Here is a 24,039-nt window from a genome sequence, read left to right on the forward strand (position 1 = left end):
GCCGCGCATCCGCCTTTAGCTGTCCTTCCGATTTCTTAACAATTTCTTTCTTTTTTTAACTAATTATAAAAGTTTACACAGCAATGAAAGGCAGTTCAGAAAACCCAAATAAGCTAAAAGTTGAAAACAAAGATGGAAATAAAAATCACCTATACTCTCACTACCCCAGCCACTGTTAAAGTTCTGGGATGTGTCCTGCTAGAACTTTTTTCAAATGCAAATATCCACATAGGTTGATTTGTGGGTTTGAATCCTGCTGCAGAGACTATCAGAACCTGAGTTTTTCACTCAGCTCTTCCCACAGGAGTCTGCTATAACCAGTGTTTCCCAAACTGGTCTCGCAGAGCAGCAGGGCCATTTTGCTATTAATAAGGGGGCCTTCTTTCCCCAACTGTTTGGGATGTATTGGCTTACACTAACATAAATGGGATTCTTTCCTCAGAGTCTTTAATTTACTAGTGTGTGTTCTGAATCATCAAGAGGAGGCTGGCATTTCCTAACCACATTTCACCATGAAATCCCTTGAGGGGGCCTCTTGGGGCTTGGATCTGGGGAGCATCATGTAGGAAATGCTGTCCTGCGACATTCTTCGTCATGGCTGCATAGAAGCCAGCTGCATGTGGACACCATCGTTTATTTCAGCATCCCTCAATGGGTGGACCTTATGGTTGCTGTCAAATTATTGCTATTACAAATAACTCTGTGATGACCATCTTTGTAGGTCTCCCTTTGTTGTACAGAAACATTCCAGAAGGTAGGACTGTTGCCCTTGCGAAAGACCCTTTTTTTTTTTAATTTTTAAAATTCCTTTTTTGTTTGTTTTTTGGAGGGAGGTAATTATTAGGTTTGTTTGTTTGTTTGTTTGTTTGTTTATAAATGGCCCCACAGGCCCCATAGGCGGGGAAAAGGTCTTACTCATCTTTGCATCTTCTGTGCTGGGCACAAAGTACATGCCACACAGTATCGTATCCTAAACTCAAGACATAACCCCAGCCCAGGGAGAAACTCTCCTGGGCTCCGCCCACACAATGCACATGGTGAGGGGAGAGGGGGTGGTCTGTGTGTATTGTCTTCTTGGCTCCCCTCATGCTCACCCTGATCCCAGCTCTGACTTGTCCTGCCCACTCCTTCTCCACATCTTAACCTCTCTCTGTTTGCCCCATCTCCCTTCATAGTCACTGAAAGTGTGTCATCAGAGATTCAGTTCCTTAGATTCCCAGGTCCACAGCTGAGGGGCTCTAACTAAGCACTGCTTTGATCCTCAAGGGTACCTTCTAACTGGGCTCTTAGCCTTGTTTGTGTAGATTTCTTTTGAAAATCTAAGGGATCCCATAAAAATGCCTCAATACATATGTGCACAGCAAAAATGTGCCTTTGGTGTCAGGAGCTCCTGGGTGGAGCCTCCCACAGCCCTGGCCAAGAAAGTTTGTTCCTGGTGGACCCAACTCAGCTCACACTTCCATGGGGGGCGGGGTGGGGGGCTGCTTTCTGGAACCTTCTAGCAGCTCTGGAGCCAATGCTACCCAGTATGCTTGCCTCCCACAGCGCTTGATGGCTTGTTGGGAACTGACAGGTCCACTATCCCTTCTTATGTTTCAAAACCCCTAAACCTCTGAAAACAATTATAAAACCATTTTTATCATAAGGCATTTGACTGCAAAGCCTGACCTGATGTGAACTCATTTGACTGCAAAAAGGACCTCAACTAAGGTGGGGCTATTTACAGCCTTTATTTACACTACTTAGTGTGTGAATAGTCGTAGACTTTGCTCAGAAATGTTTATATGTTTACCAGGTGCTGCCCCAGACCCTGCTGGGGGTATTTTATAATATATACAGTGTAAGTGACCTCACCATGCCACCTTTCTAAACTAGGAAAAATCCTGAATTCTGAAACCTACCTAACCCCAGTGGTTTTAGGCCAAGGGTTGTGTATCTGTATTTATAAAATTTCTCCTAAAGAAGTTCATGGACTTACAAGTGAAAGGAGTTAACCACAGAGCACATGTACTGTATGACCCCATTTATATGAAGTTCAAAGAACAGGCTAAACTGACACCCTAGAAATCAGAATAGTAATTACCTCTGGGGAGGGCAATTGACCAGGAGGGAGAATGAAGGAACCTTCTAGGGTGCTGGAAATGTTCTGTATTCTGATCTGCGTGGTTACAAAGGTACATACATATGTAGAAATTCACCAAGCTGTACCTTAAAGATTAGTACACTTTGCTGTAAGTCTGTTATACCTCAAAATAAAAGTAAAAGTAAAATATATGGGAATATATTATCTCAAATTAAGCAATAAGAAGCTGCTTGCCTTGGCACCCCATCCCACCCTGTGATGTCTTTGAACTTTCCAACAAAGCTTAAAATCATCTTAATATATATTTGGCTTGTCTTAATCCCAAGAAATGAGTTTAACACAAAAGTCAAACTGAGTGAATGTTTTTAAAACTCTGATTTGCCGTCAAAAAGAATCCATCCCTAAAAGATAGCTTTGCTTTGAAAGTACTGCAGGAAAAAACTCAGGGCCTGGCTGCCTTTGGCGAGAGCCTTCCACTCACATCACCCACCGAGAAGGACATTTCCCCACCCTGCCGCCTCTGAGACTGCTGCTCGAAACACAGTAGCAGCACAGTGAGCACGGATCCAGGCTGGCATCCTACCCATGGTGCTGCAAGTCAAAACTTGCACCCAGCCAACAATATCCTTTAATTGCTTCTGATTAGCTGGAATTTGGAATTTGTATCCGAGAACAGAAGGGCACAGGGGACTCCTTGATTAAACAAGTCAGATAAGCACATATTGCTAAGAGGAACAGAGATCTCCTTTCCCGTAGCTCTCATTGCTCAACATTTGACTGCTCACAGCCTTGTCCTTTGACACTCACTCCCACGACATCCCCACCTCCGCCTTCCCTCCCACTTACTCTCTGAGCCCCGGAGCTCAGCCCACTGGGGCCTCCTCTCTCCTACTTCACGAGTGACCCAGTTCAGCCCACACACCAACCTTCCCATCTCCAGCCAGAGGACACTGGACTCGTGGCCTCAGGCTGTCTTCAGCTGCCTCACATCCTTTTAGGAACCAGTCAGGATATAAACAAACAAAGCGACCTACTTGGGCTTTTTCCTCACCCTTCTAGAGCACTAGAGCTACCCAGTGGCAGAGTCTGCGCTGATGGGAACGTTCTCTCTGTTTTGTCCAGTGTAGTAGCCACTAGCTGCAGGTGGCTGTTGAATACTCCGTGTGGCTGACTGTGACTTAGGAACTGAATTTTTAATTTTTTTAAATTTAAATTTAAATACTGCATGTGGCTGGCGGCTACCGTATTGGTCAGCACAGCTCTAGAGAGAGGGAGGGGCTGGGAGTCCAACACTCCTTTAACCCAGCCCGGTGGTCTGCTCTTTGAATATACCCAGCCCTCGTCTCTCTAGCTTCCAAGTCTGTCTTCTTTCAGAATAACTGGGAGCATTTGTTGAGTCCCAACATTGTGTCAGGGACTCAACAAATGCTTATTTTGCAAAAGTAACCCAGATATACTAGGTCACCTCAAGTCCTAGGACAGACTTCAAAAGAAGCTCAGGATTCCAATTTGAAAATTAACACAGTGGGTCTTTCCTGAAAACTCTCAAGGAAGCGCCACGGGCAAAGTGTATCAACAAAACAGAGGGCCTTCTTATCTCCCCAAGTCCTACTCCTTAGCCCAGAGGCTCTGCCTCTCTCCTCCCACAGCCCAAGCCAGTAATGGTTCTTTTGGCCTCTTCTTCTCCCCTCCTCCTTCATTCTTTAAATAAATTGACCCACTGTGGGCTTTATTCTGTCTCACCTCACCCAAAACAGCACCCCAACAGGCCAGCCTTCCTCTTTGGCAGATGGGAGAAGACAAAAGTGACAAACACTTAGCATGGACCTTTCTCCCTTTATCCTTGTTACACAAGGTTACTATTATCCCCAGTTTACAGAGATCACAGGTGTGGAAACTGAGGCTCAAAACAGTTAAGGGCACATTGACCCTGAATGTAGGAACTGCAATGCAAACCCAGAGTTGTAAGAATCCTAGACAATGAGGGGTTTTTCTCCTCAAGATTTACCCACCCAGTGTGCTATGCCATCTGGCCCCAACTCATTACTAGTGGCTGAGCGGCAAACCCACCTGCATTAAATTCATGTGCTAGCCATAGCATCTCTGGGCTACCCCGCCCCCAGAAAATTGTTCATTTTAACCAGGAGACAAAGGCTTGACTCCAAGGAGTGACTCAATGAGGATTCCAAAGCCCAATTTCTCAGTCTGGACTTCATGGCTCACTAGGGCACGTCAACCTGCTCTCCAGGCTCCTCCTGGCTCTGACAAGGCCGACTTGCTCTCCAGCTCATCCAGACTCGGCTGTGCGTCCAGCCCAGGGGCCAGGCCTTCCCCACCACTGAACGGCCTGCTGCTCCACTTTTTTTTTTAAATTGTGGTAAAACATACATAAAATTTCCCATTTTAACCACTTTCGGGTGAACAGTTCTATGGCATTAAGTACATTCACATTGTTGTGCAACCATCATTACCATCCATCTCCAGAACTTTCTTATTTTCTCAACTCAAACTGTAGCCATAAAACAATAGCTCTTTATTTTCCTCTCCCCAGACCCTAGCAACCAACCATTTCACTTGTTTTGGGATTGAATGGCTAGGTCATATGAAAGATATCTGTCCAACTTTTTAAGAAACTGTCAACTCTTTCTCAAAGTTGTACCATTTTACATTCTCACCAGTTGGAGAGTTTCCATTGCTACACATCCTTACCAGTACCTAGTACAGTGGATCTTTTAAATTTTGCCATTCTAATAAGTATGTAGTGATCACACATCACTTTTTAAAGGGTCATATTATAAACCAAAAAAATCTATGGGAGAAAACACCGGAAGGAGAAGGATCTGGAACCAGGACCCATGGGGAACTGAAGTTATTTGATTTGGAGAAAGATCTGGAAGAGGGATTAAATTTCTAAGTTGTTTTAGGAGATGCACTAGAGTCAGAGGGAAAAGCCACTTGGAGATAGACTGTGCTTCATCCAATGACCTTCTGATACAGCCTCTCAAAGGCAGAATGGGCTTTTGTGGAAGTGAGCTCTCTGTCATTAGAGGTGTTCAAGGAGCAGAATGTAGAGAAGTCCCCTCTCAGGGATGGTCAATTCAATTCTATTCACTTCCACTGAGCACCTACTAGACATTGTGATGGGACATGGGACGAGAGGACACCAAGGCAAATGTTACCATGCCTTTCCCTTAATGATGCCATGTGATTAGGATTTTGGCAAAGGTACTGCCAGAGTGATGGGAGAAGGAGGTGGAGTTCCTAGCAGAGGTGACGTGACTGGGGCCTCAGAAGGGCAGTAGGATTCTGTGGAAGAATTCCTAAGCTGGGTGGGAGCTTAGAACAAAATGACCTTTCAGGTTCCAAGATTCTAAAACTACATTAAAAAAAAAAATGCTCGAAAAGTCCATTGGGGGCGTCTGGCAACATAAATTAAGGTCCATCCTTAGAGTAGAATAACGTTCAGCTGAAATATAGACTAAGATGTTCTTTACATATTGATATAGAATGATCTCCAAGATATATTAAGTAAGTAAAAGCAAGGTCTAGACACTGTATGGTGGGCTACCACTTGAATTTTTAAAAGGGATCTGGTGAGTAAGGACACACACACCAGCTTTTATTGCATAATATTTCATATCTCTAGCCTAGGAACAGAGGTTGCCTTTGGGGGGAGGTGGCTGGGACATAGGCATGGGAAAGAAGCTGACATACCCTTCTGTACCATAGATTTTTAACTGTGTAAGTGAATTGCCTATTAAAAATAAAGTTGAAATTAAACCAAAATCATCAATGGCAACTGCCTCTTTCAGCATATTTTCCTAGAGCGCCTTTCTTAGCCTTTTCCTCCGTGTCCACCCTCCTCCACTGAACAGGTCTATAGAATTGTCTTCCCCTGGGAAGAGGCCTCCTCAGGGAGCTTCTGTTTCCTTCATTCCTTCCTACGTCCTCAAGGCATGCAGCATCTAAACCAATGCTTCCCAAACATTAATGTGCATACAGGTCAACTTGGTATCTTATCAAAATTCAGATTTTGATTCAGTAGCCTAGGGTGGGTCCTGAAATGCTGCATTTCTAACCAGCAACCAGGTGAGGCCAGTGCTGCTAGTCACAGACCATATGCTGAGTAGGGAGGGTCTAGAGCCCTGTGTCCATGGGGAAGCATCTGTGGAGGGACTGTGACAGTGGAGATTCGGACAGACGATGACGTAAGTCCATCCCCAGCCTGATCTGAGCCTCTCAGCACAGCCAACAGACTGGGCACAGCTGACCAGTGCCCCTGGTTTGCACTCCTACCTATTGTGGCTTTGGCTGGAGCACGACTGACACCACCCCCCGGTTGCCTCCACTGACAGGAGACCCAGACGGCGGTTGGGACAAAGTGGCAGCACAGCGAGGGCTGGAAAGGACGACGCGCTGGGTGACAGCACTGTGCATGTACAAGGCCAGCTGGCCCAGACCTCACCAGCCAGAGAAACACTTCTCTTATTTCTGATGGGCTTATGGTGGCTACGGGCCACCCCCCTCTCACGCCCTCCCTGCAAATTCAGAAGCCAAACCAAACCTCCTACAGAAAATGAAACCAGACAGCGTTTGGCAGTCTTTCTCCCTGGGTGAAAAGCAGGTGTCTTGAATCCAGGTGTGGTGGGACCACCTGCTCTGGCAGAAAGCTGATGGCCCTACGGCGGAGGTCTCCTCACTCACCCAGGATGGGAACTGACCTGCGAACGTGGAAGTCAAGCTGCTAACCGCCCCCACCACACCCGTTGCCCCAGGGGATAGGGTAGTTTTCCAGGCCACACACATGGGTTTCCCTGATGAAGCATTTTTTTCTGTATGACAAAACCCTGTTCTTGGCCAGTGCCAGAGAGAAACAAGAGTGGAGTGAGTTCTGGGGGGAAACCAACAGGCACGTCCCCTCAGGGCTGGCATTGCCCTCAGCTGGAGCAGCTCCCCTTACCACCGGTGGCCCCTGGAGGAGTGCCAGGAAAAGGCACCCCTTCCCCTACAGCATCCCTGCTCACCTGTGACCATGCTTGAAATTGCACCAGGTACACTCATTCTTTGGGGATGAGAAATTGCATCTCTTAAAATGCTCCCACTCACAGGAGAGGTAATACATTAAGCTATTATCAGTTATCTACACCTTATTGTGAATTAGTTGATCAGCCCTGGAATGTTATACCTGGAATGGGCCTGGTCCAACCCTTCTTTTCACAAGTGAGGAAAACTGAAGCCCCGGAGTGGAGGGGACTGGCTCAAGTTCAGGCAGCAAGGTGGTGGTAAAGTCAAGGGCAGGAAGAGGCATAAGGGCTAGATTGAAAACAGGTGACTGGGGCGATGAGGAAAACCCAATATAACGGAGGGGAGAAGGGGGCATCTTAAAGCTTGCACTTCAGAGACTCAGAGTTAAACTCAAGTTTTTCCCCCAAGAACAGGTAGGAGGCATAGCCAGAAGCAGCTCCCCAGCCTGCCCCACCCTGGAGCATAAAATGTCTTTGAAGTCTCCTGTTTTATCTGAAAGTTCATTCAAATGCAACATTCTACTCCAAAATACATTCTGGTTTGTTTTCACATTAAAATAATAGTGAGATTTACTTAGTGAGACACCATTTCCACTTACCAGTAGATTGAGATCAAAGTTTTTGTTTCTGGGGAGGGGACTCAGATGGTCGGGACAAGGGTGAGGAGGCTTCGCACCGTGTGCCCCTTTGAACCTCTTTGAATTTTGTGCCATCTGCACATACTACCTAGTCAAAAATTAATACAATTTACACTCAAATATGTGGGTGGACTGGGGTATGAGGAAACAGGCTCTCTTATTCTGACGAGACGGAACACAAACAGAAACATCTGCATGTTGGGCAGTTGTGATATTTATCCAAACGTTAAATTCACACACTTTTTTTTTTTACCCAATGATATCTGGTCTAGGGATCCAGCCCACACCTGGGGGAACGATGCTCAGTGGGTTCATGGTGACGTCATCTGTGCTGACCCCAAGAGCCTGGCCTGACTGTCTTTGAAGGCCTTTCTGACTCTGAACAAAATCCAGGAGCTAGATTTCTTACTTTTCAGTCTCATGATCTTCTCAGACTACCCCTAGAGGCATCGCTGAGGACATAACGGTAAAATAGTCACAACAACTGATGCCTACAGAGGGCTTGATTTGTGCCTGGCTCTGTGGCACAGACTAAACTCCTTCAGCTCTCACAGCCGCCTCATTAACTAGCTACTATTCTCATCAGCCGTGTGACAGACGAGGGCACTAGGGCAGGTTAGTGCTAACGTGCCCGCACCTAGCTCACGGCAGAGAGAGGATTCGAACCAGCCCATGCTCTGAACCTCTGCACGGTGCCGCCTGTCTGTACAGCAGCACACGCACAGGAAATGGCTACAGTGTATGAAGCAACATCTAGGTGCTGAGCCGTCGTGCTAGTCACTTTGTAGCGCTTCCACGAGGTCATCTCCACAGCCCTGTGTTGAGTGCAGTTGACGGGGTGGTGGGCGGCACTGCGGGAACTGAAGACAAAAACAGAAGACGCTGTCCCTGCCTTAAGAAGCTGACAATGTGTGTGAGATGATGACAACAATGATCCTTACATTTGTGCAACACGTCAGCTTTCAAAGCCCTTTCATTATCTAATTTAATCTTCATGACAATCCTGCCAAATAATTTCCATGATCTCTGCTCCAGGATGAGGAAACCAAAGCTCTCCAAGTCACACGGGGCTGCCCCCAAGATCACCCAAGCAGGCAGGGGAGGGCTGGAACCTGACCTCAGGTCTCATGACTCCCACTTGGCTAAACGGGAAATGACACGCTGCCTGGACAGCCCAGCTCAGTGGTTTCCAACCTGCTACAACACGAGGACTTCTTTTTCCCTTCGGAAATTGTTGCAATCCTGCAAATGAGAGGAGTTGTTATTTTGGGCTGTAGTCAACCAGGGAAGTTCATAGTGGAAAAACCACCAAAGCTTCAGCACGGTTGAAAAGCAGCGGCACACTTTTACCTCAGACATTACTTAGTCAGTTGGCAGATCATATTTGAAGCACAAATTGAGATTTGCAATAGCTCTGCTGCCTGTGGGAAGGAAAAAACTAGCTGAGACCATACCGGCAGAACAGTTCAGAGAAGGACACATTTCCGAAGTCTACCTTCTTAACCAGGGTAGAGCAGAAAAGAGCGCCAAAGTTCTATGGGACTGGCAGAAAGTAGAGGGGAGGAAACATGGGAGCAAAGGATGTTAGCCCTAGGAGGCAAGTCTGCGGGAGGCCCGAAGGGTGTGTGGATGGTTCTGTATTTCTATTGGAGGGAAAGATTATTCTAGGTGCCCAAGGGCCATTTGAGCAGTTGGGATTAAGAATTAGAGAAGTGGACAGAGTGGTCTAGAGGGGAGATAATGCAACTTTAAACCCCTTCTCTGATGCCTTTGCCTTTGGGGTCAGATATGCTTTGTAATTCAGGGTTGGTTTGTTTTTTTTAATTTTAGAAAGCAACGCGGTACCCATACTATATATTTTGTAATGCCTCTAGCTGGATGTGGACAGCATTCTACAGTCAAACACATTGATATTTCTGCAATGAAGTGTACAGATCATGGATTAGCATACTAGACGAGACCAAAGAAAAGACTTAAATGGCTTTGCATTCGTTCAGGACAGGTTTGGTTGCCAGATGTGTTTCCTTTTCCAAGCTTTTAGGTTTTGGAGTTGTAGATAAGGGGTTGGGACTTGAACAGGTGCCATTTTTGGCCAGCTTGCTACATGCCAGGCAGTAGCTCTAAACAGATCTACGTGCATTATCTCATTTAATCTTATGTCAACACTGAGGTTATTATCCTCAATTAATAGTCAAGAAAAGTGAGGTTCAGAGATGCTGAGTGACTTGCCCAAGGTCACTCAGTCAGTCAGCAGCAGGGCTGGGACCGGATCCCAAGTCCCTGTGACTCCAAAGCCAGTGGTCTTCCCTGCAATTGGGGAGGAGAATCCCGTTCTGCCAACCTCACAGTTTTGTTGAGGTCACTACTCTTCATTACTGCAATTACCCATCAAGAAACCAAGGGAATGACTGAAGTCCAAAGCTGTGGTGGTGGGTTCTCACCTGTCACTGAGTGGTCACCCCTGTACCATACAGTTCTGTGCACCCATGTCCTAGCTGAGCAGGACGGTAGGATGGGCATGAGCCCCTCTGTGCCCCGGCCTGTGTAGAAGGCCTCCAAGCCTTATTTGCTTTTCCAGAATCTTCTTAGGGCAGTACGACACAGCAGTTAAACTCACTGATGTTAGAGCAGAGAAGCCTGGGTGCCCATCCCAACCCTTCAGCTCACCAGTGTGCAACCCTATTAAGACATTAACTCTCTCAGGGCTTTAGTTTCCTCACCTGTAAAATGGGGGTAATAGCACTTGGCTTGTGCTGTTGCAAGGATTAAGTGAATGAACACACATTAAGTACTGAGGACAGAGCTGTCTTAGAATACGCCTGTGATATTATTCCTACGGAAAAGACTTTTCTGCCCCTAGCCCGTCACTCTCTTCTCCACCTTGTACACTTGCCTACCCAAGCTCTTCTACCAATTTTTTTCTATTTATTTGTCTATATACCTGTTTCTTGCTATTTATCTGTGAACTCCTAAAGAAGAGGATTTATGCCTTATTTAGTTCTCTGTTTCCACACTCAGCACAGGGCCTGGCACATCATAGACAATCATCTATGAAAAAGGTCTCTGCCTGCAAAAGTTTATAATTTTACTATGGTGAAGTCATCAAGGTTAAAAGAAACCATATGATCCTCATCTTCTATAGACGTATCATAAAATCCTACACTCCTCAAAGCTGTGGGGAATAGAGGTTGCAAAAATCATATAAATTGCAACCTCAGCCTCCATGGAGCTGAGTCTACCCTGGGCGATGGGACGAGCTCATGAGAACAATCGCTGCAGAACAAGTTTGTGGTCCTTGCCAACCAAGGGACAGACAGTGCCACTGGAAGTCCAGAGCTGGGAGAGGGCAGAACAATGTGGGATGAGTCACAAATGTGCATGTCATCCTTGCTCAAGGTAAAATAGGATTGTTGGGTAACAATAGTAACAATGTCACAAGGCAGGATGAGCCAAGTGCATGCCTCAGAGTGGTGGGCACAGCCTTGGGGGTGGGGCTCTGAGGAGGTGGAGAGAAAAGGCAGGCTTTTTGCTGCTGGGCAGGGCGGGCTGGCTGAGACAGCATGTCTGAGTCCAGAGTCATGGCCTCTCCAGAGCTCACACTGGCTCGGAACCCACAGTGTTCAGAGTTGGCTTACCTTCCCTGTGCTGATCTGCTACTGGACTTTGAGCTTTTCGAGGTCTGAGTTTCTGGTAGCTTTTAAAAATTATTCTTATACAAGTAACGTTCTTTCACTGTTAAAAAAGAGAGAGAGAGAAGAAGAAGATACAGAGAACCAGAGAGAAAAAATAGCCCACAATCCAATCTCCCCCTAGAATCACTCAATATTTTGGTGCCTGCACACCCATCCACCCACCCTTCATCCACCCTTCTACCCACCTACTCATCATCCATTCATTTTTATCAGAGTTCTTAGTTGCAAACAACAGGATCCACTCTAACAGAAAAGGAATTTATTAAAAAATATTAAGAGGCTCACAGAATCCAGAAGGTTACGAAGGTTCAGTATTCAGGGATGATACCCAGACCACCAGGAGGTACTTTTCTAGCAAAGCCACATGGTGGCTATCAATCAGCACAAATTCTACAACTTGCTTCCCCTCACCCCCTTCAACAATAGTGAAAATTGGATCCCCAAACATCTCTCCTGCTGCTCTAAAAACCAAGTACCTCCTCTAGCCCTGTTCTCTGGGATGCCTGCTCCCTCAGTGGCTCTTTCCAAATCAAAGTCTCATGTTACTGCATCTGATTGGTGGAATCTAGGTCACACGGCTATACCTTAGCTACAAGGAAGTCTAAGAAAGCACGTTCCTCACCTTCACTTTGAGAAGTGGGATTTATGATGGGGGGAAAACCCACAAACATAGGAAAGATGATCAAAAGATACTGGTGACCATAAGACATGCAAATGTCCCCTACACTATGATTTTTCTCCTTACAAATATAGAATGATACCAATTTAATCATTCTCTGAATCTCCAGTGCCTGGCATACAGTAGGCACTCAGTATATGAGGAAGGAAAGGGAGAAAGAGGAGGGAGAGATCACACAATTACATGCTGCCTTACTAAGCCAGGCTGAATGAAGATCTGATGTTTGAGTCCAAAATTCTCTCAAGGCCTCTTGTGGATTATGAAGGGCGGGAACTCCCTGGACCAGAAGCACAGAGCTGTCCTCCCATCCTTGTCTGAGACATGGGCTCACATAACACCTCTGTCCATGGCCAGCAGCATCTGGACCACGTGGAACGTGTGTGCTAAATAGTCACTCACTTTCTCAATAGCCCACCTGTTGGCTTAATGTTGTTCAGGCTGCCACTGGATCTCCTCCCCTTAATTCCAGACTTTTGTGAGGTTTTAGTATTCTCCGAAGGCAATTTAAAAGTTACTGCAAAGGCAACCTTAGAGGCCTCCCAGGATGATAAAGATCACTGGCACTCAAATTCAAAGGGATCTGTTAAAATCTGTCTTGTCCTTCATGGTCAAGGTGTGCCTTCACAGAATAACATGGGTTCTGCCTTTTAGAAGTTTATACTGTAGTTTAATTGACAAGAGGCAAGAAACACAGTTAAATGACAAAAAGCTCTCTTGGTGCCAAATGAGGGAGAAAAAAGTCAGGTCAGCATAGGCTGGTCCAGATGAAGGAAGGCTGCTGAGAAGGGCATGTTGAGGAACCAAGTAGCTAAGGCTTGGAAGCAGCAGCAAACCTGCATTCTCCCTGACCCCTCCAAAGCAGGTCAGATCCAGTATCTTGAATTCCTGTAGCATCAGGTACCCCTCCTTATCATGGCTGAATTTCATTCTGCGATTATCTGATCCATGTCTACCTCCTCCACTCCACAAAGAACTTGCCATTGTGCCCTAGGAAGGCTCTGGGTGGACAGAGGCTGGTAAGGACCAGGTCAGGGTGCGGCTGAAGGGAGGGTGAGGCTGAGACCCGTCATCACAAAGACGGTCTGCAGCCTCCCCCCACCCCAAACCACACCCCTTTCCCCCAGGGAGGAGCAGCTGATGTGTTTCTGGAGTGTTCCAATCCAATTAGCGCCCTCCCCTTCTCCAAGGAGAGGCCCAAGCCACCACTCCCTTCCCTGAGGTAGAGACTCGGTGGGGAGGGGGTGCTGAGGAGGTCTGAACACCCTGACCCAGCTCCTCCCGGCAGCGCGGCTGCCTCGCCGCTAGAGAGGCTGCTATGACAGCGCCCGTTTCTAGGCGACTGTTCTGGGGAATGGTCTGTTTTGGCAACCGGAGGGCCCCTGGGTAAGGAGAGGGGGAGGGCCCGCACGCTGCAGCCTTATTTGCATAGCAACCTCCTCCCCTCCCTGAGCTGCGCTGCTCTGCGGCAGCCGGGCGGCCTGGCGGCTCCAGCCCTTGCCCTCCACCCAGGCAGCCCCAGCCCCAGCCCCAGGCCCGGCTGCGCTGCCACCGCATTGTTGCCCCGGTCCCACGTCCCCGGGAGGTGGAAGCTGCCCGCTGGGTAGGACATTTCCGGAAAGGCGGGTGCCCTAGGGAAGCGGGGAAAGGATGCTTAGGGACAAAACACAGGAATGGGGGAGGGAGGAATGAAATACTATCTTTTTCAAACGAGTCAAAGTCACATGGCTTGGTAGCATCAAAATGTATTCTGGATAACACGGTTGGCTCAAAAATGTTAATTTAGGTGAAACCTCAGCTAAGCCCTAGGAGGTACTCAGAAAATGTCTTTTGGATCATTAAATTGCAAGTGTATGTGTGAATCTGGAAATGGGTAGGTCTGGAAAAAATATTTCTTACCTAGACAAGTCAGGCAGTGATATTCTTAGGAAATATTTTCAAATAGTGGCAGGAGGGACTTGGTGACATAGTATCTTATGAATTTGTTGGAAGAAACCGAAAGAGGAAATAAATAGATAGATAACTCTTGGAGGCTCCCTCTGTCCTGCACACACCCACCCCACCCCAACAACACCCGCCAGCTTGAGTCCATGATGCCAACTGAAATACCAGGCTCAGACCGACATTAACTGCCCAAGGACACATGCCCTGGGCTGGAACCCGAGAAGGGGGCTGGGCAGGGGCAGGTCACCCCAGCTGAGCGATCACATTCCCTGGCAGCTGTCCAAGGGGCAGCTCTGGCTGCACCTGTTTGTGGGGTGATTTGCTTTTATCAGTATTGACACAGCAGCAGGGCTAGGGAATAGCACAGTAATAAATAAATGAGAGCAAGAGAGGGGAAGAAAAAAGGCCAGAGCCACCGAGGCGAGGCAAAAATGCTGAGGTCTTTTTTTTCTTGTATGTCAGCGCGTTCAATCCGGTTTCCCCACCCCTGAAATCTCTGAGGATCATAGTGTAGGCCTGGCATGGGAGCTCTGGGTCTTAAAGAGACAGAATTGCAGAGTCGAAAGCACCTTAAGATCCTTTTGTGCCAGGCATCCCTAACCGACAGATCTCAAAGTTACTTGGTATCCCCACCAGCCACTTATGGTTTGTCAGGAATCTCAGCAGGAAGGGAGTTTCTTCCTCCTTCTGCCAAGTTTTAGCATCAGGGAGACAATGATTAAAGTGTAGGTTTTGGAGTTAGTCAAACCTAGGATCAAATCCTGGCTGTCTAGCTGTGTGATTTTTAGATATGTTAACTAACCACTCTGAGCCTCTGATCCTCCTCCAAAAATAGAAAAAAAAAATATCTATTGTTGCAAGGATGCAAGAACTGATAGAAGCAAAGGCCTAGAATAATTGCTCAGTATATGTTCACTTGCTCACTATTATCACCTGTCAACATCAGCTCAGGTTTCTTTCGAGGCTTTGGAGAAAAGGCCCCTCTCCCACCAAAAAACACCTGGGGGGAGTGATCTGTTTCAGAAATGGGAGGTGGGGTACAAGCATGAGCCTGACATGCTTTTGTCCCTGACTTCTTGTGTCCAGGCTTCAGGGGCTACAAGCTGACGCACCTCAATCCTAGTACAGTACAGTAAATGGGATGTGAGGAAACCTGGTCGTCAGAAACCACCTGACCAAGCCCAGAGGTAAACTGCATTTGCAGAAATTACTAGCAATGAGTAACTACCATGTTTCAGACAGGAAGGTAGTTTCTCCAGGGGGCAGACAGGGTGTTTTGGCCAAGAAGCAGGGTTCAACTGTCAGACCACTGGACTCTAACCCCAGCCTTGACGTCTGCCCCTGACATCTGTTAGTCATGTGCCCATGACAGGTTATTTAACCACCATAAGCCTTGCTTTCCTTATCTGTAAAATGGGCATACTAATAGCCCATAAGCTTGTTGTGAGGATCTAATGTATGAAAAGCATGCAGTGAGTGCCTGACATGGAGAAAGTGCTTAATCATGTTAGCACTTGTGGTCATTGCTGTTAGAGAAAAGAGGCCAGGGACTGTGTCATATTCATCTTGTAACCCCAGATCCTCAGACAAAGCTTGGCATTTGGTAGAGTACAGTAATGTTTGATGAGTGAATTAATAACAAGGCCCTTGCCCGCAAGAAGTTAAATCTTCCCTGGAAATAGAAGATAAACTGCCTATGCCACTCACAGTAGGAGATAGCAGAGGGTTAAAAGCCATTCTGCCAGTCCCCAATCCCCAGAGGCAGACAGTCCCTTTGATCCCTCAGTTCCATCTATCCAGGATGCTTTCAAGAGAGGAAAACAGGAAATATCCTTGATAGCCCAGCTTGCTCTGTTTTTCTTTTTCTTTTTTTTTTTTTTCTAATGGTGAGGGGTGGGAGGAGGATGGTCCTTTGGGTCACATTTTGTCAGGAAATCAGCCTCCTTCCTTTCAAATGCTGGTGCTTCCCAAGGGGCAGCTAACATCATTGTGCTCCATGCGGAGAGATAGAGGTGATCCAGAAATGGCAAGGCGGACAGGTTGGGGTTCCTTAGTGGACCAGGTTACAGTTATTATACTCAGGTGTTTCTAGAGGATGTGGCCCTTTGCATATTCACTCAATCACTGTGACTAAGTGCCTGGCCTTGGGCTGGACCCTGAAATAATGGCTCAGTATCTAGTGTCCAGGGTGTGAACAGACACAGGACAGTGTGCTTAGAGAAGATGGGCTGAACACAGAAAAGTGAGAATATTCTAAAGGACAGAAACAGCAGCAGACATGAGAAAGCGGTTATAGGAATGAAAAATGGAAGAGAACAAAAGGAAAAAACCTGGAGAAGAATAAGTGTGCAGGAAAAAGAAAAGAGAGCTTCTAAGAATTTGTAGCCAAAATAGTCAAGTCCTTGTAATAGAAGAAGTGGACAGACTACACAGGGGAGAAACCCATAATCTCTGGGGACACAGAGATGACAGGACTGGACAGAATCAGGAGGCAATAGTTTAAGACGGCAGATCTGACTCTGATTTAGCCAGCCCCGAAACGAGAGCCTTCACCAGCCTGTGTGCTAAACTCACGTTTAGGTGATGTTTGCCCAGGATTGGGCATGATAGAACTTTCTAGGAAAGCAGAAGTAATCTATGTCATGATAGAGGTGTAGCTTACGTGGGCAGATCTATTTCTTAATATTACACAGCAAAGATTTCTGCATTTCTATGTTTGTAAGTTTCACCTGAAAATAAGAACTCTACAAAATAACCAAGTAGGTAGAGGGTAGACGGTAGAGGTAGAGAGGCAACGAGAAAGCCGGAATGTTCCTGATTGTCGAAGCTGGGATACCTGGGGGTTCATAACACTGTTTCGTTGATGTTGAATTTGTTTGAAAACTTTCATGATAAAGTCTTTTTAAAAATTGCCACTGCTGTCCTCAGGCAAGTCCCTTTCAGGTTCTCAGAAAGGCCGCTGAGACATTATCTAAATCCCGTGTTCCTGTTACAGGTGAGGAAACTGAGGTGAACCTTGACTCGTTCAAGGTGTTCTCACATATCAGGTGGCAGAGCTGACGCTGGAATCTCAGGCGGGAGCAGCGGCCTTTGACCTTTTCAACTCTCACCCACTTGTGGGGAGTCAGCTGGAATTTGCTCTTTGCCCTGGGTTGCCTTTCCAACCCCAGGGTCCAGGTCTTGAAGTGCAGGGAGGCTGAGTGGCCTGGGGGGGTTTCCGGGCTGCAAACCACTTTGCTCTCCACTGTTTTTATTCTGAAAGGTAATCCTGAGCTCTCAGAGATTCAATTAGGTCCCCTCCCGCCACTTCCAAAGGCGGAAAAGGAAACCCACACAATTAAAGATTTCAAGTAACCCAAGTGATAACTGCAGTAGGGAGAGTCCCAACTCCGTGGGGAACAGAGGCGTAGCCCCAGGGCAGCCTATTGCCTCTTTTACCTTGGTTCCCCCTTACCTGTAAGAAGGGAGTGAAGATTTCGGGTTCTATTATCTTACAGGGTTGTCAGGAGGATCAAGAGGAAAGCACTTTGAAAAGTTAGAAAGAGCTGTACAAGCAGAGGGAACATTATCCCAGAGAGAGCGAGGGAAGGGCGGGACAGGAGGAAGGAAAGCAGGGAGCCTTCTGCAGGATTCTTAAATACAGTCATTTGGTTGTGCCTTGGAAGACTTTGGGGGGTGGGGGCTATGACACTTATTGATGTCTTGCACTGTGCCCAACAGTGTGTTTTGCTCTCGCTAAAACATGTCATTTCCCTCTTCAAAACACCCCATTGGGACTCTGGCATTATTATTCTGCTCATTTTACACATGAAGAAAGAGACACAGAGACCCTTACACAACTTGCCCAGGTCATACAGCTGCCCAGGGCAGAGCTGGGACTCAAAGCAGGAATCTTATTATGGGAGTGAGGGCCACACCTCCCCTCTGAAGAGTGGGGGGCTGAGGAGACTTCTGTCACCAGGGTATCCAAGTCACTGTCAGTTGACCTGGACTTGAGTCTCAGCTCAACCGCTTATTAGCCAGGTGACCTGGGCTGAGTCCTGATGCCTCCTGAAGCCTCGGTCCCTTAGGCTGCACCAGGGTGATAATGAGACCAGCTCCACCTCCCTCACGGGGAGCATGTGAGGGTTCCATGAAATCACTGATACGGCAGGTGCTCTGAAACAGCTGCAAAGGGCAACAGAAACGAAGAGATCGTTTCTTCGGAGAAGCAGTCCTGGGTTATCGCACGGTGACATCCAGCACCCACCCCGCCCCCGGTCCCCACTCCCTCAGCGCGTCCTCCACCCCTACGTGGTGGAAAGTCCCAACCAGGCCTGTGCGTCGTCGTCTGCTTTGATATTGTTTCGATGGGAAGCGGGAAGAGCGGCTCCCGGACTGTGCCAGCTGAAGGATTCCCCAAACAAACATATTAGAGCACTGGCTTAAGGTTCTAACTGAGGCCTGAATTTCAGCAGGGCCCCTTTCTACTGTTTGTCATAAAACAAACAGGCTTTCGGCTACTTGGGCAGGATTTAACTAGCGATCAGCCCTAGAGGTAAGTGGATCACGCTCAGCAAGCTCACATGGGAGTAATTTGTACCCAAGAGCAGTTCATAATTTATACTTTTGAATCCACAGTCAGGGAGCTATCTTTGCAGTGGGTAGGGACGCAATCTCCCCACACTGTACACCCCTTCTGTCCGGGACTGGGAAATGGGAGACTGGCCAGTGGACCTGAAATCACAGCCAAATGTGTGAAATTTCTTCCTATAAGACTGTAAAAATGTGAAGGCAGGACCTCTATTTCAGTGTGTCTGTTCTGTGTATCCCCCAGTGCCCCTACCCCACATACCTGTAGCATTTAGCACAAAAGTGCAGAGAATGTTTGTGAAATGAATGGAATTAGGGCAAAGAGATTGCAGTGGTTTTACAAGTTTCCTAGAAGTCAAGGCAAAGGCTGGTGTGGCTCTTCCACGGGCCCAGCATGTTTATGCCTCTTTACTGTGGCCTCCCTGTCCTATGACCTCACTGCCCACTCTTCAGGCTGCACTAACTCTAAGCTGAGAGGAACCATATTTCCAAACCACAAATTAGGCAACAAGGCTTAACAGAATATTTGAAACCAGGAATCTATATTCCAGAAGCATTTATGTGCCCTTCTGTTTGCACTGGGATTTATAATACCCTCCTGCATTTTGGCAGATTTTCCTCAACCCAATTTGTCAGTTTACAGCTTTTTTTTTTTTTTTTTTTTTTTTTTTTGCAGTGATTACGCTGACTCCTAAACATATCTAGGAAAATCCCTTGAACTCATCAATAGACCTTCAGATTAACCCACCCCATGGCTTGTTGGTCCTATCCTGAAGCTTGACCGTTTCTCCATTTCCCTATCTAATATCCTTCCTGGAGTCCATGAGCTAATGTCCACTACCCAGAGCACATCTGAGGTGAGTGACAGATTCTGGCCCAAGGGAAGAGCCCTAAGTGCTGGGTGGAACAGAGGAGCCTGGGTTTCTAGTCAATGGTGTGTCCCTTCTCTCTGGGTCTCCTCTGTAAACCGGAGGGGAATGGTGGAAGGCACAGACTCAAAGTCTTATGACCTTTTGCAACTCAAGCACTCAGTGAGTCACAGGATGTGAGCATTTGCCCCCAGACCTTGCTTTCTCTCCTGCAGTTTGGGGATAAGCTGTCCTTTGCTCCTATCTAAGGCAAACACCTGCACTGGCCACTGATCCATCTCCCCCTCCCTCCAGCAATGCTCCCTCCTCTCTCCTGCATCATCTGTTTTTCCCTCTTTGCTGAATCATTTGCCATCATCATATAAATATATATAAATATGCTTTAATTTCTCCCAACAGAAAAAGTCTCTCTTGACTCTACTTCCCTTCTGTCTTCTTTCTCAAACTCATTTTGGTCATTCCACAACTCCACTCAAACTGTTCTTTGTTAAGGTTACTGGTTCTCTCACTGTGGTTAGACCTAATGGTCATCACTTAGTCTTCATCTTACTTGACTGCTCAGCGACAATCAGCTGATGATTCTTCCTTGAAACACTTTTTTCTCTTGGCTTCCATGATACTACGCTTTCTTGATTATTCCTCTGGGTCTCCTTTGCTAGCCCGTCATCTCCTTCACCTCAAAATGTTGGAGGTTCCTAGGCCTCAGTCCTTGGATCTGTTCCCAATCTTGATCAATCCATTGGTAATCTCATTCGGTCTCAGGGTGTTAAGTGCCACTTGTCTTAACCCAGGTTCTCCTAAAAGCAGAACCTAATAAAAGGTTTGCATGCAGGTAGTTTATATGGGAATTTAATTCTAGAGAGCTGAAATGAGGGACAGGGCAAGAGAAACAGAAAAAAGGGAAACCAATTCAAGGATGCATTACTGAGCTGACCACTGCTATGAGAGATTGATGCTTGACTCCCCAGAACCATCTAAGGAGATTCAGAACTTCCTGTCAAGGGATGAAGAGGGATCTGCATTTATCCACCAGCTTCCATCCACCACTGGTTAAGGGGGGGGTCCCATGTGCATCAAACCCTCAATAATTCTGGGTTGTACATATGGCAGAGAGGAATGAGTTCCCCCCATTGTCGGCCAGGAGCGTTTAAAGCCATGCCTAAAAGATATCTGATACATCATCTCTGCCTTGATGACTCTCTCACATTTATGTCTCCAGCCTGGGTCTCCCACTTAAACTCCAGACTCCATATTTCCACTTGGTTATCTCCTCAAAACCTGCTCCTCTCATGGTCTTCTCCCTCTTAGCTAATGGCAACCCCATCCTTCAGATGTTCCTTCCAAGGCAAAGACCTTGGAGACATCCTTGAGTCGGCTCCACACATAATCCTTCAGTAAATTACTCTGGCTTTACTTTCAAAATATATCCAAAACCTGACCACTTCTAAGCACAACTTCTGGCCCTAGCCACCCTACACGCCCTCACCTGGATCGCTGCACTTACCTCCTAGTTGGTCTCCCGCTCACTAGCTTGTCCTGTTACAGTCTATTCTCCACCAGCAGCTAGTGAGCTTTATAAAATCTAAGTCAGATAATGTCATTCCTTGGCATTTCCTTTCCTCCTTCCCTGCTTTGAATTTCTCTGTTGCACTCACTACCGTCTAACATAATAGATACTTCACGTATCTACTTTGTCTCTTGTCTCCTCCTACCAGAAGGAAAGCATGGATTTCTGTCTGTTTTACCCCCAGTACCTAGAGGAGTGCCTGGTGCATGGGGCGGGGGGAGTACAATAAATGTTTATTGACTGAAGAGTATCTAGATGGAGCCCCTGCACTTTACAGATGAGGAAACTGCAGGCCAGAGTGATGACTGTACTAATCATACTGCCAGGCCGTCTTGATGCCTCTGCTGGTGTTCTGCAGACTGCTCTCCAATTTCAGCAACATTAATTGTTAGTTATTATTATGAATGTTGGCTGTCTATCAAGTCTGAATAATAGTTTGTAGTCAGGCTCAAATGCATCTCCATGAAATCACTGGAGAACAATTCTAAGGCAATGGAAGCTTAAGTATCCAGGATCACATGGTGTAAAGGGAACAAGCAGCAACTGAGGGAATTCAAGGTAAGAGAGAGTCTCTGGGGGTATACGGAGCAGCAGGAATGAGGAGACAAAATTACTAACCCCTGATATACGCCATTTTCTGCTCCTCATCTCATTAGAGTAAATGGCAAGACTGGGATGATTTGGGGTTTAACCTTGGGGGATGAGTTCTACTTAGCTGTGTTTAAGCTGTGTGACTTGGTCAAGTTACTTAACCTCTCTGAACCTTGGCTTTCTCTTCTACCAAACTAGGAAGATGGTACCTACCACAATGAGTTATGAGGATTACTTGAAATAATATGAAAAAATGCTTAGCAGAGTGATACAGTCAAGCAATAAGTAGGACTAGGATTATTACCATGATTCTTTGACTAGATCATAGGAATATGCAGCAGTAAGTCTCTGGGCCCATCAGGAGAAAGTTGTGACTGGCACAGAGGGTTGTCCTGAGGAATGGTAAAATGCAGGGGCCGGATAATGGGGGACAATAAATGCCAAGCTGAGACTAACACAAGATCGTAAATCAACTATACTTCAATAAAAAAATAAAAATAAATGCCAAGCTGAAGTCTTGGCACTGTGAAGTTAGTAAAGGATCTTGACCAGGGAACACACAGAACATTGAGTGCCTGTGAGGGAAGAGAATCTGACGGCCAGAAGACCAATGGGAAGGAACAGCCTGCCATCACCCAGCCCCTCCTTTGTTCCCTGCATGTCTCCCCATCACCACGCAGTCCTTGTACTGTTGCAGGGACCTGTTTCAGGTCTGTTTCCCGGAAAGCCCTTGAGGACAGGGACAAGGACGTAGTCATTCCTACCTTCAGGCCTGGCACATAGTAGGGCTCCAGCGGTGTCTGTTCTAGTCTTAATAACCTAGAGTGATGCTGCGGCAATAATTCGGGTGTGTGATGATGACAGCCCAGGTAGGGACGGTGGCAGTGAGAATGAGCACACTCAAATTATGGGAAACCTGGAAGGAGAAGCAGCAATTGTTGCAGTTGTTTTCAGGTAAAAACCAAGAAGACCTGCAACCTAGGCTAAGAGAGAATATACAGGCCTGAGTCCCAAGTCTGCCCCCAGCTCTGGGTTCTTGGGTAATTTTTAATCATTTTGTGGGCAAATGTGGTATGCACGTTGGAGGGTGGGGGCAGATAGTACACGAGGTAACAGCTGTGAATGCCTGCTGAACATTAAAAAGCTCTGAACCCAGACTCACTGGGTTCAGAGATACAGAGAACAAACTGGTGGTTGCCGGCGGGGCCTGGGGGAGGGTAGGAGGAAGAGTGAGATAAGTGAGAGATTAAGAGGTATAAACCTCCAGTTATAAAATAAATAAGTCTCGGGGAATGTAGTGTACAGCATAGGGAATATAGTCAATAATAATGTAACAACTTTGGTGACAGATGGTAACAGCCTTATCATGGTGATCATTTTGTAAGGTATGAAAATACTGAATCACTATGGTGTACACCTGAAACGAATATAATATTGTAATTCAATTATACTTAAATTAAAAAATAATAAGATAAAATAAAAGTTGTTGAACCCAAGCTCCACCACCAAGTAGCTGTTTGAACCTGGATGGCACTTGATCTCTGAGATTGTTTTATCCAGAAACTGAGATAAAAAAGAATAATAATGGCTGTTCTACCTTCCAGGGTTGTTGAAAGGATCAAACAGATTGTGGATATTCAAATGATTTGGAAACTGTCAGGTGCTTTTAAAATGTAAACCAGTGCTAGTAATATACTTGTGGTTAATTCCCTGACCCTATTCTATTCAGATCTTCATTAAAAATTATAAGGGGACTTATCTTTTAAGGCTCAAGCTAAGAACCTTTACAAAAACTTACATAAGTTTTGTTTTCCTCTCTCTATAAAAAGAGGAAACAAAAATTTCGGGTGACTAGGTTTTCCAGCTTTAAGTGAAAGTGAAGGGTGAGTGGTTGGTCTGCAGCTCCTGGGCCATGGGGATCGTGTCATGAAACCACAAAGTCTGAGCCAGTTGACATTCAGTCCTTCCACCTCCAGGTGAAGCTCCTACCTCCTCAGAGATCACTCCCTGATGCTTTAGGAAGCCACCCAAAGTGCCCCCTTCTCAACCAGGGCCTGGAACAGAAGATTGCCCATCTGAAAATTAAATTACAAATAACCACAAAATGGGGATTAGAGCACAGATAAGAAAGACATTCTTTTAAAGGATTCAGTGGCTCAGAAGACTAGGTTGTACTAGACAGGAGGCATTTTGGCACGCACTAAAACCTCTCAGGCCCCACCCCAGGCCCACTAGATCCACATCTGCATTTAACAAGATCCCCAGGTGATTTCTGTGCAGGTTATGATAGTAAAGGAAGCCTTAAAGGAAGAGCCAGTTACAGGGAAATGTGGACTTACAAAGGCTCAAGTTGACGGTGCATATCTGAGCACTATCAGGATAT

At 46.5% G+C, this 24,039-nt stretch overlaps 1 protein-coding gene and 1 long non-coding RNA gene across 7 annotated transcripts in view; one reads left to right on the top strand and one right to left on the bottom strand.

Annotated features, from left to right (window-relative positions):
* The window catches only part of FGD2 (FYVE, RhoGEF and PH domain containing 2), a 107,970-nt gene that overhangs the window by 69,984 nt on the left and 13,947 nt on the right, over positions 1-24,039 (top strand). For 4 of the 6 annotated variants that reach the window (XR_012501118.1, XR_012501116.1, XR_012501112.1 and 1 more), the window contains one exon: positions 19,306-19,486. The exons of the other annotated variants lie outside the window; for them this stretch is intronic. The gene's annotated coding sequence lies outside the window, so the exon portion shown is untranslated. The remainder of the gene's footprint in view (positions 1-19,305; positions 19,487-24,039) is intronic. 6 annotated transcript variants of the gene reach the window in all.
* On the bottom strand, positions 7,944-22,692 carry LOC123615075 (uncharacterized). The gene is made up of 3 exons (XR_006722594.2): positions 22,421-22,692; positions 11,381-11,477; positions 7,944-8,987 (listed from the first exon to the last, which is right to left on the bottom strand). It is a non-coding gene; the product is annotated as an uncharacterized LOC123615075 (long non-coding RNA).

The sequence above is a fragment of the Camelus bactrianus genome, chromosome 20, assembly GCF_048773025.1.
Source record: "Camelus bactrianus isolate YW-2024 breed Bactrian camel chromosome 20, ASM4877302v1, whole genome shotgun sequence".
Lineage (NCBI taxonomy): Eukaryota > Metazoa > Chordata > Mammalia > Artiodactyla > Camelidae > Camelus > Camelus bactrianus.